Below are 7,380 nucleotides of genomic sequence, written 5' to 3'. Positions count from 1 at the left end.
GGGCAATCCTACTTCCGTAGTGATACTGCCTCGGAAACCCAAGGAGGGGTCGCTATGAGTCGGGGCCGACTCGACGGCAAACAACAACAACAACAACAAGCCACTCCATGCAAGGAAACCCAAGGAGGGGTCGCTATTGAGTCAGATCCGACTCGACAGCAGTTAGTATTAGGGGTATTAAGAAGGAGCCCTGGAGGTATAGTGATTAAGCATTCAACTGTTACCTGGAAGGTTCATAGTTTGAACCTACCAGCTGCTCTGCGGGGGTGGGGGGGGGTGCATGTGAAAAAAGACATGGCAGTCTGCTTCTGTAAAGATATACAGCCTTGGAAACGCTATGGAGCAGTTGTACTGTCCTATAGAGAAGCTACGAATCAGAACTGACTTGCCGGCACTGGGTTTGAAAATTAACTGGGGGGATATACTCAGTAAAAGATCACTGAGAACCCAGGAAGGAAGTGAGGGGGGCACAATAATGCTGAGTGGTGATAAAACCTGACTCCAAATTCTAGACCAAAACTTCTACTGACCCAGGCTCTGTGATCACCCAGCAAGCAGCCTTCTGCTAACAAGTGTAATTGCCACAAGTTCACCAGTTTGGGTTAGCTCTAACCAGAGCCTTATCTAAGGTATGGCAGGTATGGCACATGCCCTCAGTACCACTGCTGAGGGGCACCCCACCCCCCAGTGACTTCTATTAACCATTGCATTTTCCATCACCAACTGTGAGGGGTCATTCAGCAAGTTAAAGCTAATACTTCAGTATCTGAGAGCCTCTAGAAGTCAAGGCAGACTGTGTGATCTTGCTCTGCTGAGTGTAGAAAAAGAAACTGAAAAAAAGAAATTACTTTGAGTACATCATACACCAATTTGCATCAGTGAAAGCAAAGAAGGTGGTGTGATTTCCACGTAATGCTATATTGTGTTAAGTAAAAGATTAACGAGCTAGACTTGTATTTTGAGCTGATATTGTGGTAGAGTTATCTAAAATATGGGTGTGTCAGGTGTTTGGAGAGGAGCGCAATTACTAGTGGTTGCCACTAGTTTCTGGAGATACACCTCTGGCTCTTACTAAAGTCCCAGTCCTGGAACCTTTGAACCCTAGCGATAGGGGAGGTTCCAGAAAGTGGAACTGGGCAGGCTCGTTTGGAGGAGGGCCAGACAGGAAGCTGGGAGGAATGCGGCAGCAATCAAAGGAGGCAGGTGGAGCCCATCTGGGAGACTCAGCAGCCTCAGGGCCAGCCACTCCAACTCCACCCACAGCAACAGCAGGAATCTCAAAGTCAAGGGCAGAGGCTTGCAAACAATTTTTGCCAACTGAAACCTAATTTGAACAGAGAACACAAAGTCTCAAGAAAATCAGAAAAATCAGAAAGAGAAAAATCATCTGAAGCAAGCTTATTCCAAACATACTTGGTGTCTTCCTCCTCGCTCCTTATAATTTGGAGTCTAAGTTGCCACTAACTTCTTATTGTTAGGAGGCACAGTAGTTAAGCACTTGGCTGCTAACCCGAAGGTTGAAGGTTGGTGGTTTGAACCCACTAGCAAATGCCACAAGAGAAATGCTATGACGGACAGTTTCCATAAAGATTTACAGCCTTGAAAACCCCATGGGGCAGTCCTGCTTTGCCTCATGGGGTTGCTATGAGTTGGACGACTAGATGGGAACGAGTTTGTTTTTGGTTCTTCTTGTTAGCTGCCATCGAATTGCTCCCCCTCCCCCATAGCATGGCAACCCCGTGCACAAAAGGACACACTGCAGGCCAGTGCGGTCCCTACGATCAGCTGTAGATCAGTGTTCTGATCCACTGGCTTTTTTCCAATGCAGATTGCCAGGCCTTTCTTCCCAGCCCATCTTAGTCTGAAAGCTCCACTGAAACCTGTTCAGCGTTATAGCTACCCATAATCCTCCACTGTGCAACAGGTGGTGGCTGCACATAGGTGTCCAGAAATTGAAGCTGGGTCTCCTTCATGGAAGGTAAGAATTCTACCACTGAATACCAATGCCTCATAAAACCAACTTAGGTTCTATGTTTTCAGACAACACAAATAAATACAACTACTGATGATTTGGAGGGTCGACGAAACTGGGGGAGGCCTTCAACGAGATGGATTAACACAGTGGCTGTGATGATGGGCTCAAGTATAGCAGGGATCGTGGAGCTGGCGAGAGATCGGGTGGTGTTTTGTTCTGCTGTGCATGGGGTCTCTATGGGTCGGAAACGACTCGACGACACCTAACAACAATAACATTGATGATTTGTGGTACAGAATTAAAGTACTAATGCTGACAACTTCAGTGTTCCAATAAAGTCACATTTAACTCTTTTAAGGCCTGGATTTATAAATCTTCAATTTTTACTCATTGCAGCATTACTAATGCAATAGTACAAACAAGATTGTATAGCTCCGTATGTACCATCTAATGCTCAGAGAAGGCATCACAACCAATTGAAAGAGAATCACAGCAGTCCCTCCAAGCCAGACATCCAGATCATGAACATCTTTTTTTAAAAATATAAACTTCAAAGTCTTAAGGAAGGTAACTAAACCAAACCTGTTGCCATCAAGTCGATTCTGACTCATAATGACCCTACAGGATGGAGTACAACTGCCCCATAGGGTTGCCAGGGCTGTAATTTTAATGGAAGCAGACTGCCACATCTTTCTCCCAAGGAACCCCTGGCGGGTTCAAACTGCCAACCTTCTGGTTAGCAACTGAGCACTTAACTTCTGCACTAGCAGGGCTCCAAGGGGTTAAACTATTTTATATCACTCTTCTTGTTCCCACTAATTCAATCAATCCCCTCTTCCTGAATTCTCCTTCCTCTGCCCCATACTCCACTCAAGATGGTTCCTTTGAGAAGTCTGTTCATAAGCCTTTAAAAGGCATGGCTGAAGTATGACTGTACGAGGACTCATTCTCTGCCACTGGTAACATACGAGGACGAACATGAAAGATACTCCTCTGCAGGCCTCCGATCTCTGCCAGATACAAAACATACAAAACGGGCCTAAGAACAACTACACATCAGTTCTACCTTGCAGCCCTTTTTTCTCAGAAGTGCTCTAGGTGTTGATTTTATCTGAGGAATCACCTTTGTCCTTCCTATCAAGGAATAATTAAAAGGTGAATAAGAGCAATTCAAATACAATTCAGGCAGATTGGTGTCTTGAAGAGTCTCATATAAGCAATTACTAAAGAAACTCTTCTACCAAATTCCTTCCCTGTCCTGCTTAGTTGTAGACTGGGATGTGAAACGTGGGTCATTGGGACAATGTCAGAAACACAGGGTTGGTGGAAGTCAGAAGGCTTGATGTGAGTCCACAGCAGCCCACAGAAAGAACAGAGGAGATTGAGGAGGCAGATCCCCACAAGAAGAATGCCCGAGAGTCTGGCCACCTTTGGCCTCTCTCCCACCTCAGTGAACCTGGAAGGCCGCCCAGCCCCAGTCCAGATATACTGTCCTGGAGAGTTCAGGTACTGCTTGAAACACTTGAATTTTCTCTCTACTTAGAGTAAAAATTATGTCTTGTCAGGTATGCCTCTTCCAATTCTGTTTCCCTTTCCTTTCTGGTCCTTCTTCCAAAACCTGACCAGGCAGATTAACCAATACAAATCCCTGAGAGGTAGGAAGGAGGATGGCAGCAACTCCACAGGTAAATGCTCATCACCAGCATCCTAGACACCATGCCAAACCCTTCACAGCTTGGCTGAATTCTAACAATAACCCTCTAACTAGGTACTACTATCATCCCTACTTTGCAAATAAGAAAATAGAGGATTAGGAGGGTTGCCTCTAACATGCCCAAGGACACAGTCAGTGGAGGAGCTCAGTGAAGTGTCTATCCAGGTCTGTCAATAACCCAAAAAAGTAGAAGACAGGAGGAAAGAATCATGGATGTGGACACTGAAATTATGTTGAGACCCTCATACATTTGCTCATGGGTGGTTTTCTAGAGTATTCAACCTGACTTTTAGAGGGTAGGATACTAACCTAACCTGCAACTGATTTGAAAATTGATAATCTGCCCAGGGGAAGAGCCCTCAGGGCGCAGAGGATAAGTGCCTGGCTGCTAACTGAAAGGCCAGCAGTTTGAATCCACCACCAGACACTTCATGGGAGAAAGATTTGGCAGTTTGCTTCCATAAAGATTAAAGCCTTGGAAAACCTATGGGGCAGTTCTATTCTGTCCTATAGGGTTGCTATGAGTTGGAATCAACTCGATGGCAATGGGTTTGTTTGTTTGTTTAAGCTGGCTAGGAAGGAACCCTGGTAGGGCAATGCTTAAGTGCTAGGCTGCTGACCAAAAAGGCAGTGATTTGAACTCATCAGCTATCTGTGGGAGCAAAGACCTAGTGATCTGCTTCCATAAAGATCGTTGTTGTTGTTGTTGTTATATGCCGTCGAGTTGGCCCTGACTCATAGTGACCCCTCCTTGGGTTTCCGAGGCGGTATCACTATGGAAGTAGGATTGCCCAACCTTCCTTCCGAGGAGTAGCTGGTGAGTTTGAACCACCAGCCTTCTGGTTAGCAGTCAAGTGCCTTAGACACTATGCTACCAGAGCAACCTAGAAAACCCTGTGGGGCAATTCTACTCTGCCCTATAGAGTCACTATGAGTTGACTTGACTCAATGACACACAACAGCAAAAGCAAATCTGGCCAGGACCACAAAGAACTGGTTTAAAATTTAGAACACAGTATGTTCAGCATCAAGGAAATAGCTAAATAAACACCTAAATATCATAAGAGGAACCACGCAGGGGAGCTGTTAACATGAAGCCTACACTAGGGTTTTTCATGAATTAAAAAAATCAGAAAACCAACTATACATCTAAATGACAAATTATGTAAAGAAAAAAGGGCTGAGAGTAAGAGAAGGCAATGTGCTGAAATACTAACAGTGTTATGGGTTGAGACAGTGGGATTTGGATGACCTCCCCCATTTTTTTTTTTTTTCTTTCTTTACAAAATTTCAAATTCTATGAGTTTTTCAAAAACATCTCCAAAGTACATATAATTTTATTAATCAAGAACAAAAAGGTAAAATCTGCGACTGAAGGGGATATGTTTAAAAAAATTTTTTTTAATTTAATTTAAAAACAGCCTTGGAAAGAAAAATAAACACAAAGCAATTCAGTACACTGCCAGCAAAAGTGAACTCCTTTGATGTGCTCCCAGGACCAGCCACCTCCAAATCAACAACTATAACATTGAGAACACAGGCACCACCAACACAGGCAAAACTATCCATTTTCCTTAACGCTGACAGCCAGTTGCACTTATAGAGATCAACATATGGAAATTGCTACAGAGAGCAAGACCAGAGATCCCTTAGGTAAAGATAGGGCACTGTGAGGTGGAAAATAAAAAAAGGCTTTTCCAGCTATTTAAAAAAAAAAAGGCAAAAGAAAAGACAGGTTTTTAATATCACCCAATCTGTTGACCAATTTATAAATAAAAGCTACCCTTCAGCTGTTTTGAAAACTGGACTACCAGTATTTGAGGATGGGTGTGTGTTTGTGTGTGTTGTGTGTGTGTTTTTAATTCACAGCAACTTAAATTTTCTTTGTAGCTATGGAGTGTTTGTGTTGCTTTTATAACATAAGGGTTCACACACCCTTCCCTCCAGCTCTGTCTTCCTCCAGGGCTGCAAGCACAGGAAATCAGAGGCCGGGAGGAAATGCCCTGACACTCCACCTTTCCTCAGTGCTGGGGTCATCAGCCTGGCTTGCCCCACCACCCAGGGTGAGGTCTTTGGCCTGTGTGGGGGGAGGGCAAGGAAAGTGGCAGCTCAGGTGGGAATTCTAGGCAGGAAACCAGTTCAAAGAAAAAGGCTGACGTGAAGTAGAGGAAAGACAAAAAGAAATTGGATTTAACCCAATGAGCTATTAGTATCTGGATTCTGAAACCACCATGTGGACAGATCAGGCACAACTTCACTGTTGCACTTCATTCAAAGCTAAAGATCTGGACAGGAAGCAAGTAGCAGACACAGAGAAAAAGAGGTCAACACACACAGTATTAAACACAGGAAATGCGCCTGCTTAGAGCTACATCCTCATCCCCACATGTGGCATCGCCTGAAACAACAGTGCCCCTGAGGACATGGGGAACTCTCATCCAGTACAAAGAAGGAAATACTCAGACAAGAAGGCCTACATCACATTTATAAGTTATTGTTGTTTTTGTTGTTGTTATGTGCCGTCGAGTTGGCCCCGACTCATAGCGACCCCTCCTTGGGTTTCCGAGGCAGTATCACTACGGAAGTAGGATTGCCCAACCTTCCTTCCGAGGAGTGGCTGGTGGGTTTGAACCGCCAGCCGTCTGGTTAGCAGGCAAGTGTCTTAGCCACTATGCTACCAGAGCTCCCTATAAGTTCTTAGGCCAGATAATTTATACAAAGATGTGAATGTTTTTATCTTTTTCACTGTTGACCTAAGTCACCAATTCCTCCCCCAGGACCATTTCATAATTTTCTAACATACATAACAAAACAAAACTTTTTAAACATGGACTTAAAGAATGACCTAGAAAAGACATGGGAATATTTAGAATCAAAGGCATTTGTCCCCCAAGGTCAGAAAGGCCACAAAACCAATTCCAGGTATAATTCAAGTTTTTCTAGGGTATGTGTGTAATGTGTAAAATTCTTTCCATTACTGCTAAAGGGGCATGAAGGCTGTATCTTTTGATCTCATGGTGGTGTAGTGCCTAAGGCATTTGACTGCCAACCAGAAGGCTGGTGGTTCAAACCCTGGAAGGAAGATGGGGCAATCTGCTTCCGTAGTGATACCACCTCGGAAACCCAAAGAAGGGTCACTGTGAGTCGGATCTAACTCGACGACAGTGAGTTTGGTTTTTTTATTTTTTTTTGTTAACTCCACAAGAAGAAGAAAGAATCACCATCAGCAGCCCAAGGCCTGTTCTTATGAGGCCAGACATGCTGCCAACCTCCAGCCATCTTACCAACCTTGACACCAACTGTCCCAAACCCAGTAATCCTGTGGGAGTAATCCTGTGGTGTGAATTACATGGTATGGCTTTTCTAGCCATAGTCTTTGTAACTTCCACTTTGCCTGTTAAAGTCATCCACCTGAAGCATCACAAAGTAATCTTCTGGGAAAGTTCGCTCTCTCTCTCAGGTGTGTAGAACTCTGATGTTGGGACTGGTTGTTTTTGCCACTCTCCCAGGCTCAAAATGAGCCCTCTTAGAGGTAAAAAGAGGGAGCTCTGGTGGCATAGTGCCTATGGCATTTAACTGCTAACCAGAAGACTGGCAGTTCAAACCCACCAGCGACTCCCCAGAAGGAAGGGTGGGCAATCTACTTCCATAGTGATACCACCTGGGAAACTCAAGGAGGGGTCACTATGAG

General features: G+C 44.5%; 1 protein-coding gene across 1 annotated transcript in view; it reads right to left on the bottom strand.

The window, feature by feature from the left end:
• The window catches only part of RASSF3 (Ras association domain family member 3), a 112,358-nt gene that overhangs the window by 28,792 nt on the left and 76,186 nt on the right, over positions 1 to 7,380 (bottom strand). The window lies entirely within an intron of this gene.

Source organism: Orycteropus afer, unplaced genomic scaffold (assembly GCF_000298275.1).
Source record: "Orycteropus afer afer isolate SDZICR_OR568_19922 unplaced genomic scaffold, OryAfe1.0 scaffold00097, whole genome shotgun sequence".
In the NCBI taxonomy this organism is placed as follows: Eukaryota; Metazoa; Chordata; class Mammalia; order Tubulidentata; family Orycteropodidae; genus Orycteropus; species Orycteropus afer.
The sequence above is the reverse complement of the archived record's forward strand: the minus strand, read 5'-3'. Positions and strand labels throughout refer to the sequence as shown.